Source organism: Lygodium microphyllum, chromosome 2 (assembly GCF_053477565.2).
Source record: "Lygodium microphyllum isolate KBCC chromosome 2, Lygodium_microphyllum_v1.1.10, whole genome shotgun sequence".
NCBI classification, from domain to species: domain Eukaryota; kingdom Viridiplantae; phylum Streptophyta; class Polypodiopsida; order Schizaeales; family Lygodiaceae; genus Lygodium; species Lygodium microphyllum.
In genome coordinates this window covers 161,465,394-161,493,266 of record NC_141136.1, presented here as the reverse complement: position 1 = coordinate 161,493,266, position 27,873 = coordinate 161,465,394, and the positions used below count along the sequence as shown (strand labels likewise).

The 27,873-nt window shown below is 39.5% G+C and overlaps 1 pseudogene across 2 annotated transcripts; it reads right to left on the bottom strand.

Annotated features, from left to right (window-relative positions):
- Nucleotides 1-23,225: 23,225 nt before the first annotated feature.
- On the bottom strand, nt 23,226-26,090 carry LOC148040554 (3-ketoacyl-CoA synthase 4 pseudogene; annotated as a pseudogene). Of its 2 annotated transcripts, none has more exons than XR_015694974.1 (2): nt 25,850-26,090; nt 23,226-25,582 (listed from the first exon to the last, which is right to left on the bottom strand). The product of XR_015694974.1 is annotated as a 3-ketoacyl-CoA synthase 4 pseudogene, transcript variant X1 (transcript). The 2 variants fall into 2 exon arrangements; XR_015694975.1 differs by having other exon boundaries at nt 23,226-25,491.
- Nucleotides 26,091-27,873: the final 1,783 nt, after the last annotated feature.

Genomic DNA, 27,873 nt, shown 5'->3' with positions numbered 1-27,873 from the left:
CTTTTGGAACAGCATTGAAGCTTCCCATGGAGAACTACTAGGTCGGATGTAGCCTTGATCTAACAGTTGCTTGAGTTGCTCTCTCAGTTCGATAGCTTCCGGAATGGACATCTTATATGGCCTCTTTGCGACCAGTGTAGCTCCTGGCACAAGTTTGATTTTTTGGTTGACTTCCCTTTGGGGAGGAAGTTTGATCTAACAGTTGCTTGAGTTGCTCTCTCAGTTCGATAGCTTTCGGAATGGACATCTTATACGGCCTCTTTGCGACCAGTGTAGCTCCTGGCACAAGTTTGATTTTGTGGTTGACTTCCCTTTGGGGAGGAAGTTTCGTCTGATCTTCGGGGAATATGTCTGCATATTCCTTTAACCATGAAGATTCTTCTCCAGATTCGTGATTTTGATCTAGCTTATTTGGTTTAATCAGATAGACAGGTAGACCCTTTTGAACACCTTTTATTATTCGTGTTGCTTTTGCCAACTGCATTTTTGGCTTACCAACCTCACTTTGAGTCGTGACTAGTTCCCCTTTAGAATTTTGGAAGGAGACTTGGCCCTTCCCACAGTGGATGTGGGCATCATTGGGTATTAGCCAATCCATTCTGAGTAAACATTCGTGGACACCTATGTTCATTACCCTGAATCTCACAGAAGTTGGCTTCCCACCCAGTAGGAATTTCACCTTAACAGTTTGCCTAATACAAGTGACCTCACGACCATTTGCTAATTCCACAAGTAAAGTAGGTGCATCTATTGTGGCTATCCCTAATCTCTTTGCACAAATTGATGAGATGAAGAAATGTGTACTGCCACAGTCAATCAAGGTTTTGAAGCTTTTACCTTGATATTCTGATGGAGTTTGAATCACCGAGAATTGGCGATTTGGACCCTTCTTGTGAAGAGTGGCGTGAACCATTGCCCTCTCAATGTCAGCATCCATGGATGGATCTTCTTCATTGTTCAGCTCCTTGTTGGAAACAGTGGAGGATCTTCCTCTGGCCATAACAGTGGTTCCTTGGCCATAAGCGGCTCTATTTTGACCTTGGAATTGCCCCTGGTGATGCCCTCTGCCAAGCTTGGGACACTCCCTCTTGAAGTGTCTGGGCTCGTTGCAATGGAAGCAACGTGGCTTGTGATCATTGCTTAGTGTTGGAACAAAGTTGTTAATAGCATTGACCCTAGCTTTCTTTCTTTGGCCCTGATTCTACCCCTGCGCTCTCTTAGTTTGAGCCTTAAACATGCCCTTATTCTAATCTTTGTAAAGCCAAATCATGTTGTTCCTTGGTTTGGTCTGCACCTCCTGTATTATTGGAGCAACTCGAATGAGTGTGTCTTGTAGGTCTGTTGGGTGCATTGATTCCAATCGAGTGTTTATGGGTGGATTCAACCCAATACAGAATTTTGACACCTGCTGTGTCATATCCATTGGGGGTGCATACTTTAGGAGTGAAATGAACTTCAAATAATATGCTTCAAGGAATAATCCTAGCTGCTTCAATTCATAGAATTCATTCATCTTTTGTGTGCGGTAGGCAGGTGGCAAATACCTCCCTCGCACAGCTTCCTTAAGCTTATCCCAAGTGACTGTCCCCTCCGAGATCACTTGGTCTCTACACCATTGTGTCCACAAAGTCTCACTTCGCCTGTAAGCTTAAGTTTGGTGAGCATGGCTTGGTTAGCAGGTGCAGTTCCTAATTCCTCAAAATAGTCCTCCATGGACTCAATCCAGATCTCAGCGTCGGCTTGAACAATCCTTCCCTTGCCATCAAACTCGGGTGGCTTAATTTGTTTGAGAAGGAATTTCTTCTCTTGAGCCACAACTGGACTTAATGCAGGAGTCAAATTTGGAACCTGCGCTTGGGGTTGCGTCTGAACAATAAGATTCTTTATGTTAACATCTTATCATGCGTTCCCATATTACATTAATATGAATAGCACAGCTTTTTAGCTAAGTAATTTAATCACTTAACACCTTAGTTAACATTTATGATCAAGATAGACAATGGTAAAAAGTCTTATTTATTCATGAGGTCATAACCCTTTGAGTACATTTATTTTGGATAAGTAGGGCAGGCTGATAGATACATCAGTTTGGGGAAAATAGGATTGTGTTACATTCGGCTACAGGGACAAAATAATAATATGGAGTAGGGTCATGGATTTTCAGGAAGCGGTAAGTCATAGGAAGCTTGGGGTATCCCTTCCTTTGATACCCACTCTTCTCATAGCACCCTAACACTTTGATTATATCGCTAGAGATCACCTGTGTTACTTCTTCATAGACATACTTGTTCTGCTTGACTTGCCGACCGCTAACATGCAGAGTTGTGTTTACGTGAGTTTCGACAAAGATGAACAGCTTCACGATCTTTAATTCCTCCATCCACTTGATTCTCTTCAAGTTGGTCTGAAGGTACGCGAGTCGGTGGGCTGCTATGTAGTATATTCCTGAGTCTCCCGTCCATCTCCGCTCCACATACAGGGACGAAGGATTATAGATGCGGTCCAGAATATCCATCATGCCAAGCCTATGACGATGATTCGAAGCATGCATTGCAGTTATGAACATGACCCGGAACACCAAGAACTTATAAAACACTGCTCTATTCTACTCACCTTCCCCTGTTTATCCCCTTATTCCCTTTATTTTCCTCCATTAAGTTCCCTTGTAATCTTTAGATCTCGTTGGTTCGCTTTGATACCAACCGTAACATGTCCGCTTGACCACTTGTGGGACACGTCTTAGTAGCTCATTGGGAGGGGAGTCTAGAAAGCGCCACCTGGCACTCGCAAGGAATGTCATAGGGTTTGCGATCTAGGTCTTCCAGAGTCTGCCCCGAAGCGAAAGTATTCGACCATTCCCACTTAGGACCGACTTGAAGTGAGGGTTTCTTTCCTATCAGCCAAGTCTCTAGGAAGTAGCTAGCGTCGAGCTCCAGATGAACCACTTTGCGTAGGAACAACAGAGTCGAAACGGATTTATGTTGCACTTGGTTCATGGAGAATGGGAAACGAGAGGGATGCGAAGCTCAACCTTTCTGCCCATAAGGCATAGTCCCATTCCACTTCTCTAAAACAGCCTAAATCGGGATTCTAACTCTACTGACTCTAGGTCTTCACAGTCTCGTTATCACGTCTTTAGAGAAAAGTTCCCAGCTAACTGGGACCACCCTTCCATAGTAGGATGGACCCAAGTCACGTCCACTGCACTTTTCTCGCGTTGCTTAGTTATCTAATTACCTACTACATTATGTTTGACATGCAAAAGCAGCTTCCTTAATTAATCAATTTAAACATAGGTTCCTTCACGTAACTTAGGCACTAACATAAAAAAAACAATGTCAAGCAAGTTCCTTTTCCAAATATTTGACCTTTATTTATCATAGTCTTGGAATACATCAAGTATCATGTCGAAGGCTATCCCAGCAATCAACATGATTGCTGCTCCAAGTTTCACCCGTAGACTAGTACACAGGCCTCGAGATCCCATTTCGAGTCACGTCAACCTCTTCTACGGGATCCGGAGGCAAGGAATTTACAGCCAAAGCATCCCCTAGCACCCAAGCGTCCTCCCGCTCCAAGCAGCACTCACGGAGAGACCTCTCGTGGCGTGTCCGATCCATGTACCCGGCGCGGCTAACAACCCCCTTGGATAGGGCCAGGCAGGCAGTCGGAGGTAACTGAACTTGCCTCTCCCTCCATGCTATTAACCTGAAGCATTAAGTGTTTGGCCTTGAATTAGTTCCTTGAGCAAAGAAGTTCAAAAAATGTACCTAAGTGTACAATCATGATCATTTCAGTGGTCGTTCGTACGACCAACTGCTAAGGTGTGATTCCTTTTTCCTGAATATTCCTAGCATTCGATCCTGGATCGTTCAGGACTTAGCGAGATTCCAAGGGCTTGGCAAGCTAGGTTGCTTGTTTCCCCTTTTTCTTTGGGTTAGGGTTTGTACCCTACCGACCCCAATTATCCTTACCTTAGGTCACATTAATCAAAACAAGAACAATCCATGTGCAGGAGATACTACAAATAGATGGATACTTTAATTCATTTCTAAGACATGTACCCAAGGTGATGATGCCATGAAGATACATGTGGAAGATCGGAAATAGCCAAAACATAGTCAATAGGCTCAAAAACAAGCAAAGGGTAGAGGCTTCTAACCTTGTCATCTCTAGCAAAAACAAGACTACCATAGTTGATCTTTCTTAAAGAATCAACAAAGGACACATAGTAGCTATCATTGTCTAACTATCCAACTAAAATAAGGTTTTTGTCAAACCCGAGACATGATGCACATCATGAAGTACAATTGAAGGAACAATATCAAAATGTAGCCCAACATCACCTGTGTAAATGATATCCAATGCAGTGTCATCTCCTAGCTAATAGAACTCCTAATAGTATGGTAGTTATGAAACCAATGGAGATGTAGGGTAACAAGGAAGGAAGTCCCCCGAATCAAAAAGCCAATACTGAGAGTAAGTGAACAATGCATCAATCAACTTAGTAGTATCAAGAGATGAAGCTGCAATAATGTAGTCATGAGAACTCTACTCCAATGCATTTATTTCCTCTATCTTCACACTATACTTAGGTACAATCTTAGTGGACTTTGCATATTCCTGTACGTTCCCCTTTCCTTTCTCATTGCGCCTATCATTGCATGTTTTATGGCATTGTAGCCTAGTGTAACCCTATTGCACACAATAATGACATAACAAAGAAAACTTACAATCACGTACTTACTAATGAGATTTTCCAACGAGACTAAGTCTTTTTGCTATGGTGTTGTGAGTGCTTGCCATGGTTATTATTATAATTTTTACAATTTCTACCTCTAATAGAGTAAGTGCATTAGAAGTGCATACTAAATTAATATTTTTCATGTTTACTTCTATGAGTAAAGCACTTTCAATATCACTACACTTAAAACCACCCTCAAGGGGATTAGCACTCATAGCAGTATGAAATTTATCTCATGACCTAAGCAATGTGATAAGCAAGAACAAAGACTTTACGTTATCCTCAAAACTCAATGTCCTACAAGACAAGCTGGCCAAAAATAGAGTTGAACTCATTCAAATGTGTAGACATAGGAGTGTCCTCCTTCATGCAAAGGTCCACGAGCTTATTTAATCCATACAACTAAGATACAGGAGTCTGCTTGTCATAAAGATCAAGGATCTTCTTGATAACATTGAAGTAGACCTACTTAGACAAAGATAGTATGATAGTGGACTTGCATAACTCATTGAGCTCATCCCAATCTTCTCTATCCCAACCTTCAAGATTTATACCCTTTGTTTTCAATGGCCCGACATGCTTTTTCTGCATCAATACTTTCCATATTTTTGTCTTCTAACATTTGAATTTGTTATCACCAAGTTTTCCAATGTTGAAAATGGCACTATCAACTAATGCAAGAAGTACTTGCCATTATGACTATAACTAACTATAAAATACAAGAGTAGAGGCTACTCTAATTACTACAAAATAGCCCCAAAATTGAGCCAAAGGGGTGGGAAAAAGGGAGAGAACAAAAGAGGGTATAGCTTTCCATAAAATGCAATCAAGAGAGTGCCAAATCAAAGTGTATACTCTCCAAAGGAAGATATGATGGCCCTCATCTAGCCTCCAACGTCATTAAAAAAGTCCATTTAAAAAAGGCATATAGTACTAAGGAATGTAATTTTTTCTAAATTAATTTTTTGTCAACAAGAGATCATGAGCCTTAATGCTTGCACATGTCTTTTTTATGCTCCACTATTAATGGATAGCGACAAAATTGGTAGTAGTCGACGCTTTCTTTCCTTTATGACCCATGGGACTTTGCTTGCACCTTTGCAAGTTCACTTTTGCAATGTTCTTATCCTTCTCCATTTGCTCCAAACATGATTTCAATGAAGCATTCTCCTCCTCCAAGGTCAAAGTTTGTTGTGTGTCCTCTGCCATCTCTTGTTCCTTATCTTTGCATTGCTTAATTCTTCTTCAAGTTTTTGCACTTTTGTTTTCCTGATCTTGAAGGAATTTTTGCAAGACATTTAGAGAACCCTATGCGTGTAACAAAGATTGACGAGTGTTATATAATATTGATTGATAATATAGGTGCAATTGAAGATTGGCACCCAATTGTTTGCAATAACCTAGTAGACCTTATTCATATTTACTTAAATCATTCATCCCTGACAAAAGTTAGCAATGAAAAAGTGGAATTAAAAGGTGGATTTAGCCTAGTAATAGGGTCATTATTAGGATATAACGAACCCCTACCTAAAGATTGATATGTTTATTTCCCTTTGAACGATATTAGGAAGCAATTGTTGTATCTAGACCATGGTTACTATAAGGGGTCTTTATAAGAGCATGCTTTTCATCCACTCAAACATGCAAATCTACTTTCCTCTTATAATTATTTATGTCCCTAGGTGTTCAACTAGGAAATGCAAGGTAGCTAAGAAAATGAAGGAGAGTAAATTTATGACAATAATAATGATTTACAAGGATTAGAGAGTAAAACAATACATGAAAAATACTTAAATATGTATATTATACATAGTCATGCACCATTAGGGATGGAAAATACCAAATTTTGAGAGGGAAGAAAAAATGTCAATTTTTAGGGCCATAATTAATTTATGCTACTACTGATGTAGCACTTAAGAGGAGTAGTGGAGTATAAAGAGGGTATATAACTACCTCTACAAGGTCTCACGAACCACTTATAAGGGTATAAAAAAGTAAAACTAGTTGGGAGGCTATTAATACAAAAATGTGTATTAAAAATGAGTACTTCAACTTGTAATATGATTAGGCACTTTTTAAGGGAAATTTATTTTTTAAATAAATTTAGAAAAAAAATTGGGCCAAAAATATATGTGAGTTGCTAATATGGCACTTTTGAAAAAGTGGTTAGAGGATTAAAAAAGCCAGTTACTAAGGTGAAAAGAAAAGGAGATACCCTCCTTTCTAGGTAGGGTCTACAATAAAAAGTAAGGTGGAGCTTAGGAATGTTGGGGGACTAGTCGACATAAAGGCACACAATGATGGCCACGGAAGAGAGACTAATCTAAGATTAAGGATTTCTAATTAATTTCTTACGAGCGTTGAGAATGTAAGCATGTGAACTCTCCTTATACTGGAGGGGATAAGGGTAGCTGAGTGTGAATGGTCCTGAGGGGAAGGGAAAACCCTAACCCTAGCCAGCTGGGGCTATATAAATAGCCCATGGATCTACATCAACTCATGAGTGAGAGTGACCTAAGTTGTACTTTCATGAGCAATTGAATAAGTAAGACTTGTTCTTGTACTTGTGAGCTCTTCTCTCCCTCTTGTGCACACTTCAATCTTTGCTTCCACTCTGATTTTCCACAACAAGGCCCTTTTTAAGACCATATTTTCATGGAAGAGAGACTAATCTAAGATTAAGGATTCCTAATTAATTTCTTACGAGTGTTGAGAATGTAAGCATGTGAACTCTCCTTATACTAGAGGGGATAAGGGTAGTTGAGTGTGAATGGTCATGAGGAGAAGGGGAAACCCTAACCCTAGCCAGCTAGGGCTATATAAACAACCCATGGGTCTACATCAACTCGTGAGTGAGAGTGACCCAAGTTGTACTTTCATGAGCAACTAAATAAGCAAGACTTGTTCTTGTACTTATGAGCTCTTCTCTCCCTCTTGTGTACACTTCAATCTTTGCTTCCACTCTGATTTTCCACAACGAGGCCCTTTTTAAGACCATATTTTCCCTAATGCTCCCCTTAATAGCTATTCATTTAGCAAAAACATAAAAGTACTAGTCTATGATAAGAATTGCCTTCGAACGGTCAAGTTTTTGGCCCCCATTAACTTCTTATGAAAGCCAAGAGGGATATTTTCAATGAATCAGGCAAGTAACAGAAAGTTTTGTCATTATTAGAGTAGGTCAAGAGTTTGCAGTAGGGCACCCACTTCTCATGTGAATCTTGAAAGGCACTTTACATTTTTAAAGGTGGGCATTCAAATAGTTGGTTGAGTTGGTGCACAAATCAGATGTTGTATGCGCGCGTAGTGAATGCCAAAAGGTCCCCAAGAACAAAGAACTCTATAAAAGCTCATAAAGCAAGAAGAAATGTTTGCACGATATGAGACAAAAAGACAAAATGGGTGCAATCTCCCCCATGCCTTGTGTGAGCGCTTCACAAGGCATGTATTTATAAATTTATTAATCTCCAAGCTCAAAAATAGCCCAATTTACAATTAGCATGCTTTTGGCTTTTGTGTTTGCTTTTGCCCAAATAAAGAGTAAAGCGTTTGGGTGTTCCAAAAGTCAGGTCGTGCCCAAATACAATGTCCAATAATTAAATATTTAAACCAAGTGCATATGTGCATACAAAAATAATAATTGTTTGTCAAGCGCTTTAATAAATAAGCACTCGTAAATAAATATTGACGCTACTCCTTTAGTGATAAGATGTGGATCCATAAAAAATAATAATTCTTCTAGATAGTCTGAATACACACCATCGCCTGGTGCTTCCCAATGCCACTGCTGACTGCTCTACACATCAACTAAAGCATTCACAATTGTTAGAAAGTAATAAGATAAAATCCACAAAAGTGAATACCTAGCAGTCTTCAGCTACAAAATAATTAAATAGGTTAGAACTCTATCCGAACCTTAAGTTAATACGAGTACACTCCAAACTCATAAACGTCCATTAATTTAAATATGTATTTTGTAGAATCACCCGATGTGGAATCACCCACATGCACATTAAATTAATATGATGTCCAAAAAGAACAAGCATTCCCGTCAACTTCTCGCACAAGGAATCCACCTTGTGTACGAGCCCCAGCAAATACATATAGTTTTACGGAATCCACCAAAAAACGTCACGAAATCCACTATGGAATATGCCTCTAGTTTTACGGAATCTACCGAAAAACCTCACAGAATCCACCGTGAAATATACCTCCTGGCATTATACCCCCAGGCTGGGATAGCAATTGTCCTCAATTGCTATTAGCTCAATGTGGAGCGAGTAGTGAGGGGTAAGTACTTAGGTCGCACGCATGCATCCATTGGGCTTCTTTAACATGATGATTTTTAAACTTAACCAAATATCTAGAATATCTACAGTGAATTCTAGTGGTGATAAAGTCAATGTCTAGAATAGTTTTAGGTTCAAGTATTTCAGTTTCTTCTTCTAACAAAGGAGGGTTTTCATAGACAGGTTGGACAAGTATTTGGCCCCTAAAAGGTCGTAGTAAACTAATATAAAAAGTATTATGGATTTTCCAATGTTGGGATAGTTCTAATTTAAATGCATTGTCATTGATTTTGTGAATTATTTTGAAAGTTCCGCAAAATCTAGGTGCTAGTTTAACAACAGGGTGCTAGTTCCATAAAATCTAGGTGCTAATTTAACATCAGTGACTACTAGAAAGAATGGTCGATTAAAATCAAGTAAATGTAAAACAAGTGCATGTGTTAAAGTATGTTTTAATAAATCAAAAGACTTTTGTTGATTGTTAGACCAATGATACACAATAACTTTCTTTAGCAATTTCATTAAAGACAATGCAAGTAATGAAAAATTTCTTACAAATTTTTTATAAAAGCTGGCAAGACCTAAGAAAGAACATAACTCATATACATTTTTAGGGATTGGCCAATTCAAAATTATCTCTATCTTTTTAGGATCAACACTAATACCATCAAAAGAAACAATGTGACCTAAGTATTCAATTTGGGTTTGAAAAAACTCACTCTTGTTAGGATTAACATATAATTGATTCTCTTTCAACAATTTGTAACCAAAGATAGATGTTCACAATGCTCATTCTCATTCCCAATATATCATCAAAGAAAACAATCACACAATTCTGATACTTCAAAAATATTTGATTCATCATACGACTGAATGTAGCTGGTGCATTAGTCAAACCGAAAGACATATTAAGAAATTCATAATGACCAAATTGAGTTCTAAATGCAGTCTTGAAAATGTCTGGTGGATCTAATCATACTTGATGATATCCAGATTTGAGATCTATCTTGCTAAAGATAGTGGCTCCTTGTAGTTTATCCATGAGATCATCTACCCTAGGGATCGGATATCTATTCTCAACAGTGAGCTTGTTTAGGGCACAAAAGTCAATGCACATCCTATAGGTATTATTTTTATTCTTAACTAATAGAACATGTACACCAAAATGAGAAATACTGGGCCTAATGAGTCCTTGATTCAACAGTTCATCAACTTATACTTGGATTTATTTCTGTTCAATCTAATTGTGACTATAAGGTGCTTTACATGGTGGTTGAGAACCTGGGATTAAGTCTATTTTATGATCTTCAGGATATGTAGGTGGTAAACCAAGGGGTGAATCAGCAGCAAAACAATCTTTAAATTGTGAAAAAATTTGTGTATGCCTAGGATGCATATTTGATTTTTCTTAGCTTCAATTTCATTCACCCATACTGAGTATGATTTGTTACCTTTTCTCAATGCAGGTTTAGCATGTGTGTAACTAAGCATGGGAAAATTATCAATGGTGTGCGTTTCATGCAATGTGATTTATTTTTCATTAGAATAAATTTTCATGGAATGTGTGGAATAATCTATGTCGAGATTATATTTGTGACGCCAAGGCATTCCTAAAATAATATCACTAGCTTGCAAATGCACAACCAAGAAATTTCTGCTCTCGATATAATCACCAATTTTAATTTCTAAATCATGAACTTCTTGTCTACCATTGTATCTCGTGCCTAAGAATACAACCTTTATGCGATAATGAGTTGAAACAGTAGGAAAATTCAATTCTTTTACCAACTTTGCATAAATAAAATCATGCATGCTTCCATCATCATGCAAAACAATCTTTTCTTGACTATGCAACACCAGACATTTCATCATTAATAATAAATGAGGATTTGGCATACATGGTAAAGTATCTAAAGCATCGCCGATAACATCATCATCTTTAGTGAAATCCGGCATATCTTTATGGTCTTCGTCTTCACTCACTCCCAACTAATTGATTTGAATAGCTTACTTCTTGGATTGACAATTCACTGCTAAGTGTCCATGTTGTTGATACTTGTAGCAAACTATAGACTTTGCTTTGGAAACATTATTGGTAATGGCTAGAAATTTGGGTATGTTGGGATTTGGTTGGAGAGAAAGCTTAGGGTTTGAATTTGTGTTTGATGGTAAAGCAAGGAATCAAGTCTAGGGTTTACGGAAATAAGAAGGAACAAAGTGATTTTGATTGAATCTTCGAAAGTTAGAATTGAATTGCTTTGTACCAAAGTTACCATTAGTCAAAAATTGTTGCGATTACTTTTCTCATCCACGAATTTTATCTTCACCATCATGCGCTAAAGAAATCGCATCCTCCAAAGTCTTTGGCTTGAACATATTCACTTATGCATAGAAGTGACCAAGCAAACCGGACATATATATGCGCTTGTGGATCGCCTCAAGAACATCTTCAAGCATTCTAAGTTGAAGTAAGACACTCCAAAAGCACTTAGTGTATTGTGATATGGATTCATGATCTCTTTGTTGTAGAATATTCCATTGTTTGATAGCTTTTCATGGAATTGAGGTGGAAGAAAATTCTACAAAAAAATCTTTTGAAAGGCATCCCAAGTAGAGAGACAATCAACACTCTTGCGAACAATAGTCCACCATAATGATACTCTGTCTGCTAAATGGTTAGTGACGCATTTAAGTTTATCTTTTTTAATATATTGCTCTTCATGGAAATAATCATCAAACTCATTGATGAAAACAAGAACAATTTTTCCGTCACGTTGCCCATTAAAAGTATCGAATTTGATATTTCTTTTAGTTATCTTGGCTTCTTTCCTGAGAGACTGTGCATCGAGTGTCGTGTTAATCGTACGCCGAATAACATCTTCACGTTATGCTCCTTGATCAATAGTGGATCATTGAAGTGTAGCCAGTTGTACTTATAAATTTTGGCGTGCTCTTCGCTCCTCTTGGAGTTGCATCATAATTAGGTCTAATTTTTGCTCCATAGTTGGTTCTAGCAAATCACTTTCACCCATAAAGTCTTCCATGTTTTGATTGGACATTCTGCAAAATCTCAAACAACCTCACACACTCGAAATCTCATTAGAAGGATGAGCGTAGCTTAAATTTGGGTTTACAAGGCTTGCTTTTTTTTTTTAATGGCTTTTGCTTTTACGATCTTGCTTCTTTCGCGGGTATGAAAATTGTTGACGGTCTTCTTCCAAGTGAGAAATTATTTCGTATAGACTATGTGTGACAGTCTACTTGCTGAAAATCAACTCTACCAAAGTGCAGGTGTGAATAGAGGTTGTTGGAGTTGCGAAACATGTTCGTGGTAAGCTCAGTGTGAACACCCACTAGATAGGGGATTAAAGATTGAATTGAAGCTTTAGTAAAGCTTAGTGTTAAGCTTTTTAATAAAAGCTTTAAAAAATCATCAAAGTCAGCGTGCAAGACGATGGCATGTCATGGATGACGTCGACGTCAATCAATACATGCTGCCGCCACTGATCGTTGGATTTTTGAAGTTTAAGCCTTTTTTAAGCTTTATTAAGCTTATAAGATTAAACTTAATGAAATTTTCTTATCTATTTCTCTGAGAAGAAAACAACTTAACAAAGAAGCTTGAGAAGTGGTCGTCCGCCTCGTGAGAGTGCCACTCCTTCACAATCTAATAGCACGGCAGAAGGTTCTTCACTGCCACAGGAACACGCTGGTATTGACGGTTCATCGTGAGACTGTCTGTAGAGCCCATTCATTCCAAGAGCTTCTCCTTCCGTGAGATGGTAAGAGATTGGAAGCCCTTGATCTCAACTTCACTCTGATACCACCAATGCACAAATCAGATGTTGTATGCACACGTAGTGAACATCGAAAGGTCCCCAAGAACAAAGAACTCTACAAAAGCTCATAAAGCAAGAAGAAAGGTTTGCACGACATGAGACAAAAAATAAATTGGGTGCGATCTCCCTCCATGCCTTGTGTGAGCACTTCACAAGGCATGTATTTATAAATTTTTTAATCTCCAAGCTAAAAAATAGCCCAATTTACAATTAGCATGCTTTTGGCTTTTGTGTTTGCTTTTGCCCAAATAAAGAGTAAAGCGTTTGGGTGTCCCAAAAGTAGAGTTGTGCCCAAATACAATGTCCAATAATGAAATATTTAAATCGAGCGCCTATGTGCATACAAAAATAATAAATATTTATCAAGTGCTTTAATAAATAAGAACACCTAAATAAATATTGACGCCGCTCCTTTTGTGATAAGACGCACATCCATCAAAAATAATAATTCTTCTAGATAATCTGAATACACATCATTGCCTGGTGCTTCCCAATGCCACTATTGTCTGCTCTACACATTAACTAAAGCATTCACAATTGTTAGAAAATAATAAGATAAAACACACAAAAGTAAATACCTAGCAGTCTTCAACTACAAAATAATTAAATAGGTTATAACTCTGTCCTAACCTTAATTTAATACGAGTGCACTCTAAACTCATTAACGTCCATTAATTTAAATATGTATTTTGTGGAATCACCCGCTATGGAATCACCCACGTGCACATTAAATTAATCTAACGACCGAAAAGGACAGGTGTTCCCATCAACTTCTCGCACAAGGAATCCACCTTGTGTACGAGCCTCGGCAAATACATATAGTTTTACATAATCCACTAAAAAACCTCACAAAATCCACCGTGGGATACGCCTTTAGTTTTATGAAATCCACCAAAAAACCTCACGAAATCCACCATGGAATATGCCTCTTGGCATCATGAGTTCTTCAAGCCATAGTAGTTAGGCTAAGAAAGAAAGTCATGTACTAGTCCTATCTCCTAGAAAACTCAATGCCTAGAACAAACTCTATGAATCTATCATATGATGTAGGTGCTAAAAGATAAAGACAAAATGCAAGGGTTTAGGGGTGTTTTTTTGAAGAGAATACACACCGAGAATTCCCTAGAGCTAATGTCAAGTTTATTCTTTTGTTCACATGTCGCACTATTGAAACAAGACCATGACATACTCAATGAGGTTTAATTGTGTTGGTTACATGTAGACCCATGAATCCTTATTAAACATTGCTTTTCCCCATGACAATATTCATCCTTTATATCATGCATAGAAATGGCTAAGACAAATTCTCTCGAATGCCTTTATTGGATGATAGATACAATTGGAATGCGTCTGAGAAGATACAAGTGGAATGCCTTTATTGGATGATAGGTACAATTGGAATGCATGTGAAAAGATGGTATTTGGAAGAACTAAAAAAGTTAGAAATGGGGCAAACACAAAATAGACAAAAGGAAGTTTATTGTGGTTATGGTGGTGCAAATGACCATGGTTACTGTGTGACTATGGCTATTTGAGCATAGAAGGTAAGATTAGGTATGGAAAGACTCGTGTTAAAAAGGAAAGTGTCAAAACTACTAGAAGCTTTTCTTGGAGGAAGACACCAAACAGCCCACTTGACATGGGAGCCATGACGTAAGAGGTAAAAGAGTGGGAGGGGGAACAAGCCTAGTACTTGTGGGTTTGTGGATCTGTGGATCTAAGGGGAAAAGGGAAGTGGATAAAATGTCCATACCATCCCCTCTACCATTGTCTAGCTCAACCTTTTTACAACTGGGAAAGTCATTTCAACTCCTTATGGAGTCCATATTTCTCATAGTTACTTTCTCATCCAAATGAGAAGCATACCAATGGCATGAGTTAAGCATCTTATTGAGAGGATTGCATGTGCATAAGAAATAAGTAGGAAAAAAGGTTTATTGCCATTTGATGAGATTGGTGTGATTGTGCTACATGTGTGAGTTTTAGAGTGCCAATTCAACATGCTCAAGTTGCAGTATCATGGTGGGCCAACTGTTAGACTCTAAGTATGTAGAATTGAGAACAACATATGAAATGTGAAAAACCTACATTATAATGGAGCAAAGAACAAGAAATGAAAGCGTGCATTCAAAAACTCTATCATAAGATACCGGAGTGATCATAAGATACCGGAGTGGAAAACATGAACTTGCACCAAACCTGAACCTAGAAATCCTATTTTCATGAACCCTCTTTTTGTTTGACCACATGTTGAACCCATGGAACAAAACCAAAATTACTTTATCTTGCCAATCTACGAGCTCACTGCTCTTTACTTCCAATATAAGGAAACCCTAAAACTTATGGTACAAGGAACATTCCTTGAGGACAAGAAACATGGCATAAGAAGCACTCCTTGGAGGACAAATAAAAGAGAGCAATTGTACGAGAAAGGCCTTGCAAAGAAAGTTCTTCCTTCACAATTTCATTTGAAGGAAGAAAGTTGTTTCACAATAAAACTATCATGATTTTAGCAAGTTTAGTAAGTTACAACACATTGGTGAAAAGACAATTTAGCATGAATGTCTGAGAGATGGGACGTATATCAAATTGGCATGTCATGTGAAGTAGTTATCAAAAATTTCTAAGGGCAATTTCTAACAACTGGTCCACTGTAGCAATGGATTCTCAATCTTAATATGTATGATCTATACTAGGCATCTTCTTTGATAAGAAGTAGTGCATATTGTACATCAAAAGGGTATTAAAAAGAAGTTCATAGTAATGATTCCAATGGTGTTTTCCAGCTACATGTTATCACTGTCAAACATGAAGTACAAGATGATGGTACCAAATTGGTGGTACCAAGCTGTAGACATTTTTGGTGGTAAGGGTATTGGTGTATGTGCATTGTGTTTGTGTATGCTTGGCTAGTACAAAGGTGTTGTTCTTGTTTCAAAGAACTAAATTGTGGTAGCCTATATTGTATAATGCCAAAGTGTAGGGGTCAATGGTCATAGAGTGTCCATTCAATTATGTTACATTAAAAGCAAACTATATTCCTAACACTCTATATGTATGCATGGTTGGTACCACCATATGATTTATTTTTCAAAGAACTAGGTAATGATGGTGTTTGTTTGCCTATGTCCATAGCGTAAGGGGGTCAAATTAGAGCACTTCAAGGGGGTCAAATTAGAGCACTTCATCCTTGGTGCTAGTATTCCTCTAAGGAGAAAGGTTTGATTTGTTCTCTTTTTGTTTACCCTTTTTTGTTTTTGAGACCCATTACACATACATTTTGATAGAATAATGAAGGACGTGAAAACCAAAGCCAAGTTGTTAAATTTAAAGAGATGAATGGTAGCTTCAATGCCAATTTGTGGCATTTCTAAGACGAAGACTTAGAAACCACACGCAAATTGCTATGGAAAAGCAAATGTTGGCTAAGAAAGTAGCATCACTAACTAAAGGTGAGTATAAAGGTATTGAGTTGAAAACAATGAGCGCAATTTTTTTGGGACTAGCTATGGGGATTTTAAATATTGTTGAAAACTCAAGCAACCTTGGTCTATAATACAGAGTAATTTCAACCACTACCAACAATTTTCTAGGGGGCTAAAGAAATCCATGGTAATGAAGTTCAAGTGGAGAGTTTGGTGAGAGATTCTTTTGCTCTATAAACATATCCTCGTTCTAGAAAGATTGCCTATACACATTTTTTGCAAAGTTCGTTTGGCAAATGTTTTTCATAATCGATACAAAAACCTTCAACATTGTGTGTGTGCGTGTGTGTGTCACTAAGGAAGGGATAGAGGACCATGTTGCCACACGGCTTGCGACATGGCATGCTAATCCAAGAATTAAAGCAACCCAAAAAATAAAAAATAATAATAATATAACATCGTGTTTTGAATGCGAAGAATTCCAAACATGCACGACAAACATTTGTTTACTTATTTATTGACTTTTTTTGGGGGGGGGGGGCGGGGGGGTGCGAGAGAGCGATAAGAAAACTAAAAGCTATCTCATAGCACCAGCGATATGGGTGTACCAGGACAAGGACCTGGGGTGACGCCGCTGTAGCAATCCAATCAAGATGCCCCCCCATCAATTGACCATGCCGCTGCCGCATACCCGAACTGAAGCGACCTGACTCGGTCCACTTCAATGGTCGCCTCTCGACTTGACTTACCAAAAGACGTTGGCATTGGCAATAAAACAGAGAGTTGAACATCGACAATAGATATTAGAACCTTCGGAGAATCTTGCCCAATTCAATTATTTACATGTATATATGTACGTATAGCGGGGGGATAGATATTTAGAATTCACAAGGGAGTCTATTAAACCTTTGCAGATCAAAATTTGCTCTTCAAGCACCCGCTACGTTAGTATGCATATGCCCATAACATAGCGGTTTGGGTGCGGGTTGAGTTATCAGCGTGTGTGTGAGTACAAGCCCTACAATCCGCAACCCCCACGGCATCATAATATATGTATTTGCATCCAAGGTAATATGCATCTAAGAAGATGTTAGGGTAAGTAACAAGTGTACCCAAAGTAAAGCCTTTTTTTAATTTAAAAAAGACAATATGTTGTTGAAATTTATCCTTTGGTTTGGTATAATCATCTTTTGCCAAGGTTTTTCTCAACAAGTTCAAGACAGAGCTTCCAATTCAATTTTATAGGCATGTAGTAAGGAGAAGGAAATAGCTTCATGTTGGAATCAACTTTAGCATAACATGGCTATATAATAATCTTTGCATTAATGTTATTTGTCACTTCATAAATGTCAATTGCTTCATTGGCTTGGTATGTTTTCCAATTGTGAGATAAATCTTTTTTTTAATAATGTCGGTGATATATTGGATTAACAAAAAATTGTTTACATCTTCCAAAAAAAGGGGGAGATGGATCTAACTGGGAAGTTTCAGTTACAACAGTTAAGAGCTTTGAAGCGAGCTCTATAAATAGAGGCCTTCTTTCCTAGACCCTTTCAATGCAGTCAATACATCACACTTACATTGTTGCAGACTAAGAGGGACAAAGGAATAGACCCTTCCAAATAACTTCTTATTCCTATGGTTCCAAACGCTCCTAATGGCTATAGCCCTGATGACATTCTAAAGAGGCGCCTTGGCTTCTCGAAGAGACCCAAAATCACCGAAAAGGGCTCCCCTTGCATCAATTTTAGCCTACAGTCCAACCTTCTCCACCCAACTACTTAAAGCTTTCCATAGCCACCTGACATCGATGCAATCCCAAAATAGATGTTGGGCAGAGTCCTCCTCCTTTTTGCATAGAACACACATAGGTGAAACCTTGGCAAACCTAGTTATCCTGCTCAAAGTAGGAAACTTATTCATTAGGACTTTCCAAAGCACTAGATCTTAGATTTTCCAATTGTGAGATAAATCTTAGATTTTAATTACAACTTTACAAAGGAATTCCAAGGGAATTTTTCACCACATATTGTAAGTTGATCCATCACTCTAAATATTCTGTAAGTTTCACTTCAATATAATAGACGAGTGTTCACTGTGCGCTCCATGTGCAAGGAGTCATATTGCATGAAGCTACCTCTAAACAATATTGGCAGACAAGCAAAGTTGACTATAATCCACTCACTTTACTTCTTGCCCCACACAAAACTTCTCTCTCTCTCTCTCTCTCTCTCTCTCTCTCTCTCTCTCTCTCTCTCTCTCTCTCTCTCTCTCTCTCTCTCTCTCTCTCTCTCTCTCTCTCTCTCTCTCTCTCTCTCTCTCTCTCTCTCTCTCTCTCTCTCTCTCTCTCTCTCATGGGAAGCTTAACTTTGCTTAGAAGTTCAAAGTGGATTTGTATGTCAATGTGCACATGCATGCATATGGTCATGCACATGTGTATACAGCATAGTGTCCCCATTGTTAATTCACCTTATATTAAAATGCTCATTTATCAGTGAATAAATCTCAAATCGATTAACCTAGAGCAATGCCAAATATGTGTTTCAAAAACACTTTGCCTCCTCCATGTCACAATCAGTGAACTCTAATGAAGTCTAACTGCAATGTTGTCATCATCAACTTAATACTAATATGTATAGCCTTTGCACACATTGGTATAATTTTCTTGCACTAATGTGCATACCAAGAGACAAATCATAGCTACTATCTCACTAGTTGCCTTTACCCCACAAGGAAGATCAAAGAGCAAGCTTTTTTTGGCAACCCCATATTTTTGTTCTTGGGGCATGCACGCACTAAAGGTTTTTGAGGTGCATCACTAGTGAAGGCAACTAGGGATCTCTAAGGTGTGGGGGTAAGGATTTTTTGGGAAGGTTATATATTAGATATGCTTAATGCCCCAACCTCATAAGGTGCCACCAAAAATCAATAATTGTAAGTCCCATAGTATGAGGAGAAGCCATCTATGGCCAGTAGATCATATAAGATCCATGTGACTGTCTCGGTAAAAGAGGTAACCTATGTAGGTCTATCCTACAAGTTAGATGGATTAGTCAAGTTGTTAGTAACTTGAGACACATTACATTGAGTTATGGGGTCTGCAAGTTATCAAGGAACCCCTAGTTTGGTTCCTAAGAGTCATGGAGGTGACCCCTAAATGGGGGGTCCCATAGGGGGCTAGTAGCAAGGTAGAGCACCGTCAACATGGATACAGTTCAAGAAAATGTTTGCATCGAATTGGTTAACAAGTACCTTTGAGGTGGACATCATGACAGCTTGGAACAAGCTAGATGCTAAGGAATGTAAGAATTTGGAGCAATATAATAAGAAGTTTTGGGATGCATTGCTACTTGTTACTTCTTATCGCCCTGTATCCCTTCATGAGCAAGTGGAAAAATATGTTTGTGGGCTACCCAATGGAATCAGGGATTTTTCCACCGTGTCTAGCATGTCTCAGCTTATAGAGACTGCTGCTACAGCCGATGCTTTGCTGCATGGTTAGGATTTGGGCTTCCTAGAGAGTGGGGAGAAGCCAAATAAAAAGTTGTTTAAGGCTGAGAAAAGAGGAAGATCTGAAAATCAGCCTGGAGGATGCTTGAGTTGAGTGAGAGTTTGCAAGATCTGACTTTCGACGAAGTACGCGGCAACGGCCCATTCGATATCCAAAGGGCTTAGAGGAGATGCCTCTACTCATGTCCACTAGATGGCTACATGAGGCCCTAACCAAAGCATCTCAAGATGGAGAAACAGTTACTGAAGAAGAGTGGGACTTCTCACGTGGATGCAATCCCAAGGTATGCAATCCCAAGAAATTACAATCTATACTGCAAATTGCAACTAATATACTTGTTCTTCTCCCAGTATAAGGTCCATAGTGCAGCATGGTCACGTGGACGACATTTCAAAGTAGAGCACATCGACAAGTTACGCTCGACAATGGACTGTGGAGTGATGGCAATGTTTGAGAAGGAAAGCCGACGACATGCCACAGATCCAAACCGTGTAGTTGCAGAGATGGAGTATTTCGGATGTTTACAGAGTATCCTTGCAACTCTTTGGTTCTCAAACTCGGTGAATCCACAACTCCAATTACGAAGTCCAAATTTCTCGGCCATCATAATGGATTTGCAGTACAAATGGAAGAATGAGTATCCTTTGGCAAGCTTAAAGACTTGGAACAGAAGAGCACATGGGTTTTGGAAATCCTCTCCTTCCTATAGGATTAATGTATTGAGGTGGAGAATAATGGTAAAGAAATTACGCCTACATACCAAGTTGACTAAAAGAGTACAAGTGTCCCCATTATGTCCATTCTATGGTAGGTCAGAGGACGATGAAAAGCATCTATTTTGGGATTGCTTCTATGTAGCCCCACTCTAGCAAGCGGTTAGAAAATTGCTCCTATCAACAAATTTGAGAAGCAACTTCAGCATGCATGTGGCCCTTTTTGTTGATCAGTCAAAACTTGGATGAGAACGCGTGAAAGCTTGTTAATCTCATATGTGGGACTGTGCTTAAATACATTTGATGCAAAAGAAATGTAGTGGTATTCAAGAGCCTTCCTAATCAAAATTCTTGATAACACACTATTAAGGAATCAAGTCCTTGCTATCATGAGTCCCCTGAAACCTAGTCATTGGATTTTCAAACTTTTTTCGCAAGACATGTCAATTGACCTAGTGCCATGTTGCATCTATAAGATGTTGTACACATCACTTTTTCATATAATATAAGAAGCGCATCACAAAAAAAAGTCCAAATTTCTCTATGATTTTTTATTTGGCTTACATATTTTCTTCTGATCCCCAACCATAAAAAAGCTTATTTTTCCTCTCAATTCTAACTATTTCTCCATTTCCTCACTCATCAAGATTGTGTCAACACATAATGTATTTGTTTCAACTCTTTGGTTCTCAAACTTGATGAATCCACAACTCCAATTGTTAAGTCCAAATCTATCTACACAAATGAATGATTTTCTATTTGGCTACATATTTTCTTCTAACCCCCAACCATAGACTAATCTCACTATCCTCTCTACACAAATGAATTATTTGTTATTTGGCTACATATTTCCTTCTAACTCCCAACCATAGATTACTCTCGTTGTTTTAAGAGCCTCTCAATTCTAATTATTTTTCCATTTCCTTGCTCATCAAGATTGTGTCAACACATAATGTATTTGTTTCAACTCTTTGGTTCTCAAACTTGGTGAATCCACAACTCCAATTGGTAAGTCCAAATGTATCCCCCTTTCCAACATGGAAGACATAATGTTGAGATAGTAGTCTCCAAGGGAAGCATACATTACATCTACATTTTCTAGTGATCTACCTCCTCTTAAAGTACCAATGTGGGTGAGGCCAACATTCATCCAATAGGCTACTTTCATGCAATATACTTTCCTTGCATCATGCAAGGTCCTATTGTTCTATCCAACCACACAAGCAAATCAATGTTGTCTTTACCTCACAAAAGCTACAAAATGGGAACCATAAATAATGCATACCAAATAACCCATCCAATCAAATTGAATTACCACACCTTGAACCATCCGTGGAGAGTCACATGTCATGTCACTCACTCATACAAATGCACTAATTCACCATCAACCACCCAATCAATCAAATTCCGCATCCCCAATCATCCCAAAGGATATTGAAGATGTCATATAGCCCACTCAAATAGAATGCATTAGATTGGCCCCATGCAAATGTTGTTCCCTTCACCTAAGACCCTAAGCCATCCAAGGAGAGAAGCATGCCAAGCCACCCACACTCAATGCAAGTGCACTAAGTACACACCACACCCTACACCAATCTCAGATCTCCCTTTGGCGTCTTTTCATTAAGGGAATCAAATTGTGCATCCTCAACTATCCCAAAAGATAGTGAAGATGTCATACAACCCATTCAAATAGACTTGAGTCTTGCACAATACTAGCCTTGTGCAAATATTGTCCCCTTCAACTAAGACCTTGAGCCATCCACAAAGAAGGATGCAGAGCCACCCAATCAATGCAAGTGCACTAATGCATATTCAAGATTTCATATCCCAGTTAGATAGAGCACACAATGCCCCTTCAACTAACACCCTGAACCATCTATGGAGAAAGCATGCCAAGCCACCCACTCAATGCAAAACGCACTCACTCTCAACTACCCAATCAATCAAAGTCCACACCCCCAAGTAGATATTTAACGTCTCATACAATCCATTCAAATAGAACACACAATGCTGGTCCCATGTAGATGTTATCCTCTTCAGCTTGGCAAAGGACAGCGACTAAAATCAGCAGGTATACGCCCAAAATCCAATACCCACTCCCATAAGCCACAACACATAAGTTCATTGAATGTTTATGTAAAGCAACCGATAGTGCAACTGGATATGGGATCAAGGAAGACCACCAAATGGAGAAGTTGCTCCACATCAAAGATCCAAAGTCATCAGAAAACAAAAAAGAAAGAAAAGCAAATTTTCCAACATGACATTTTGAACCATGTTGAAAACCCCCAAAAAAAAGCAACTGGCAGAGCTTCACAATGAAATTCCAAAGAAACTGTCACTTGAAAGCAAAGTGACTGATTATTGTCCATGCTGCATTATAGTTTTATTACAGACTGGTAGAGCCAGAGAAAAATAATTCTCTTCTGTCAAAATTCAAGCATGTAAATCATAAGGTTGTTTCTAGTCCTACGCACTTGCAAGCAAGAAATATACTCGCTCTTCCTCTCTGTCAAGAAGCAAGCTAAGCTTGACATATGAACATGAAACTATTTTCATCCACTTGTATATGACTTTTTCACACGTTAGACTTCAGCAGCCATGTTATGTTGTTCAACATCAAAACACAGCAATTTACAAGGACAAAAGTATAAACCATAAGTTGCACCACCTCCATAATATGACCTGACTTTAACCAAAGTTAAATAAGAAAGTGGAGAACTTGGATTCATTTGTGCTTCCAAAATCTGTATGCTGACTTCAAAGGCACAAAGAAACAAGTGCACAATAGCATAGCCTATCAGTGCAATCGGCTGTGCTCAATCCTGAACAAAGTTATCCATATCAACAGAAGAGGACTGATACACCATTGACAGACCAATTGAGGGGTAGAATAATATGCCAGTCTAGCTGACACACAAAAGACCAACATGGTAATCTAGGAGTTTACCAAATCCGGAATAACAACTGGGTAGTCATCGATGCAATCAGCCCAGGGGCTGTCAGCTTGCAGCTTGACAGTGCGAAGAGCCCGCCACACAGCACTGTTACACTTGAAGCCACTTCCAAAAGCGATCTGCCAAACACGATCACCTCTCTGCATCCTGCCCTTAGCCTCTGTATATGCCAGTTCATACCAAATTGAAGAGGAAGAAGTGTTTCCAAACCGATGCAATGTCATCCTTGATGCCTCCACATGCTTGGCAGACAACTGCAGGTTCTTTTCAAGTTCATCGATAACAGCTCTGCCACCAGCATGTACACAAAAGTGCTCAAAAGCAAGTTTGAAATCAGGTATGTATGGCTTCAATCTGACATTTAAAACTTTTCTCGCAACAAGTGTGGCAAAGAACAGTAGTTGCTCTGAAATTGGTAAAACCAAGGGCCCTAAAGTGGTGATGTTTGTTTTCAAGGCATCTCCTGCGATAGCCATGAGATCTTTGGAGAGAGACACCCCAAGCTCACCAGCCTCATCTTGCTGCTGGTAGACACAGTGGAAAGCCTTGTCATCAGCACCTTTGTGAGTTCTGACTGTGTGCACAAGCTGATACTTAGCTCTTCTTCTCTCTCTTCGCTTGTTGGAAAGTAGAATGGCAGCCCCTCCAACTCTGAAAAGACAATTGGGAATCAACATTGATCTCCGGTTTCCAAAATACCAGTTCTGAGTAATATTCTCCATGCTGACCACCACAGCACAGCTGCTGCCATGGACCTGTAAAAGATCCTTTGCAAGGTCTATGGAAATTACACCAGCACTGCAGCCCATGCCACCAAGATTGTAGCTCCTAATGTTACCCCTCAGCTTGTATTTATTTACAATCATGGCAGAAAGGGATGGGGTGGGATTAAACAGGCTGCAATTTACAACAAGAATGCCAATATCCTTGGGCTTCACGCCAGTCTTTTGAAGGAGATTGTCAAGAGCACCAAACATGACTTGCTCAGCCTCTGCACGAGCTGCCGCCATCGAAGGTTGTGGGGGTAGTTGATGCATCACTGGAGGCAAATATGTCTGTTCCCCAAGGCCAGAACGTTCCAATATTTTGCGCTGGAACTCCAAACTTTTCTCATCGAAACATCCTGATTTCTCGGAGTGCCCCATAAAGAGTGAGAAGGGTACCATGAGCTGCGGCGGGGGCTTGAAGCAGGCATAGTCCACAAGATAAACTGTCCTCGGCCGAGACATCACATACACTGTGGCAGCAAAGACCAAGACTCCAGAGCAGAGCAAGACGCTCACCAGGTTGTACTGAAGATGGTCCCAGAGCTGCCACAGGTCTTCGAGGTCTAGTCTGCAAACCTCCACCAGAATGCCAACCATCAAGGGCATGAGCAGCAGGGTCACAAAATGGGTGATGAGGTAATGGTAGCCAAGCTTCACATATTTCAGGTTGACGCTCTGCAAGAAGTCCGGCAGCCTTCTGGACGACTGGATCTGCACTGCTACGCCTCTGTCACTGCCAGTGGGACCATTCGGCACGTGTTGGGTCCCCTCCATGCTGCGTCCAAATTTTCAGCGGTGCGGAAATGCCAGGTGAGAGGGAGGAGGCAAGGGGATGGGGATGCGATGCTGCTCTGAATTCACACTGTGGTAATGCAGGTTGAGGGGGAAGGCAAGGGAGGGCACAAGGGGGTGTGCGATCGTCCTCTGATCAGTCTTATGAGATGATCGGAGGACGATCGAACGGGGGGGGAAGGGGAGGTTGGTTGTGTAGGAAAATTGATAGGATGGAAGGGATTACTGATGGGGAGGATTAGTTAGGAGATCGGAAGGGACACCATAACCAACGTGGGTGAGGGAAAAGGGACCTGGAGGGAAAGCAAAGGCAAAGCGAAAACGAACAATGCTGGAACTAGGCTGTCTCCTACAGGCTAATGCTGGCAACATGCACACAAGCCAGAACCAAAACCCTTGTGTGGGTACTTATATCGATGTCACATGCACCCTTCTGGTAATATAGACTCCCCTGCATAGTAAACAAGGGGGAAAAAGCCACCAAAAAAGAGGGAACAGGCCAGCACGTCCCGTGAGAGACAACTCTACCACCATCACAGCGGCTTTTATTTGGGCGGAAAAAGAAAAGCACAATGAAAGAATCAGGAAATAGAAAAACAGAGTTCCTTCTCTCTTCCTTTTTTTTCAAATTTACGTATTATGTCCTAACAGAGCATTAATCAGACTTGGTAATGAGAAAACAGACCCATCACTCTTCTTCTTTTTCCAAATTTTACATTTAGAGAGACCAGGGCACCATTGTGTCGTGCCATCGTAAAAGAGAAAAAAGAAAGAAGAGAGGGACCTAAGTGTTGGGAGAGTGAACCCACCAGCAGAGACGAGGACCCAGAAATGATTATGCCCTTAATCGCGTCGCCCACGAGCCGCCATTGTGGATGAGGAAAAGGGCAATATCTCTCTGATGAAGGGGGATTCATCAGGGATTCTCAATCAGGTGGAGGCCATGGTCTTGATTTATTACTTATTAGGGTTTGGAAAGACAGGGGGAGAGAAAGGCAGAGAGATTGGACGCCAAAAACAGCTTTCAATCCTGCGACACTTTCGGACCATGGCCCAATTTGTGCCGCCCTCTCTTCCCCTAATTTCAAAGCGTTTATGTTTTTTTTTTCATGCGGATCATGATCAATTATGTTCATATTCAGGCATGCATGCAAGTCTGGAAAGACATGCTCATCGTGGATCTTTGCTCTTGATGATGATGATGATGGTGGTGGTAGTGGTGGTGGTGGTCATGCATGTCCACGGAGGATGATGATGATGCATGGTTTTGCCAATTATCGTGATGCTGTTGTTGGATGAAGTGTCATGTAGATGATGTGAGGATGCGTGCGTCTTCACGGTGGCATGATGATGGCTTCATCTTGATCCCCCCACCCACAAATCAAAAGAGCACTTCAAACGGCTCTTTTAGTTGCCCTAGGCCACTCCATTGGATGCGTTCACATGCAACCATGCAATTCAATGCTACTTCTAGTTAAGATTGTGAGGACGCTTCCTAGCCTCGTTAGAGTCGTGTACCACCAAGCATTATTACTATATAGGAATGAATGATTACAAGCTATGGGCAAATTTTGGCAAGGGGATAGTTACAACAATACATCATTTTTGCAACTCTTAAGGTGTACGATCTACTTGACATTGTCAATGAAAAACCATGTTTCAAGAGATCCTACCAGGCCTAAAATTTGAAGGTTGCAACACCCTTCAAAGGGGGTTTTGCCCTTCTAGAGAAGGGTAATACATATATATTACCCTTCAAAAGAAAGCTAAGAATTTTAGAAAAATAGTTATATGCCCTTCTAAACTCTTTAAAAAGAAAAGGAGAGGTCCTCTAAGACCTTCTAAATGAAAAGTTGGGTAGCCCTTCAAATTTGAGGGCTGGATCATCCTACTCATTGAAACCCATAAAGCAACACCCCACCCCCTTCAAAAACATTTGCAATCTCAAAAGCACATGCAAAACTCTCTCTCTCTCTCTCTCTCTCTCTCTCTCTCTCTCTCTCTCTCTCTCTCTCTCTCTCTCTCTCTCTCTCTCTCTCCCAATTTTCATGGTGAGATTGGCACATAGTGGTTTCAACAATGGTAAGTGAGATGAGACGAGGCTCTAAGTCTTCCATGTTACACCTTAAGATGATAACACCACACGATAGCAAACGTTTTTACATGTGTTGTACCTCCTAATAATTCAAAGTGCTTGGGTATGTCACATATGATGAGGTAAAAGTAAGTAGTTGGTAAAGAAAAGGAAAAAGAGCAACCTTTACTACACAAGGTCACACTGGTTCCCATGCCTATATTGTCAAAGTCCACCTTTCTTAAGGCAAATTTATTATAAATTCATAAATTGCTTCGCCCTTTTAAGTAAGAATGTGCCCTTTCCACATTTCAATTTAATTTTTTCACTATATTCAATTTAAGTAGCATGTGGACTATAGAGCTCCTTTAATCCCTCTAACTTGATTTGGAAAGCTAGCTTTTAAAGAGCCATGCCAAATCTCTTTGCCACCATTCAACACATGCCCTATGCAATGTGAAATGACAAAACTTTTGGCTACATTAGGATAGCATGTTTTCACCCATCAAATGCTAAAAACTACCCAGACAAAAGTAGTGAGAGGAGATTAAAAAAGACAGAAAGCATACAAAAAAGTAGCAAACTAACAACAAGACAAATCACAATAGGTGCAAACTCATCCTATGGTCCATCATGTCCGGATGGACCTCAAGCAAGCAAACAAAAAGGTTACTTTGCTAAGTTATTTTTGAAGAAAATTTAATGGAATTGATAACAAAGCAAAGGGATCCATTTAAAATCTCCCAAACTCCACAATTT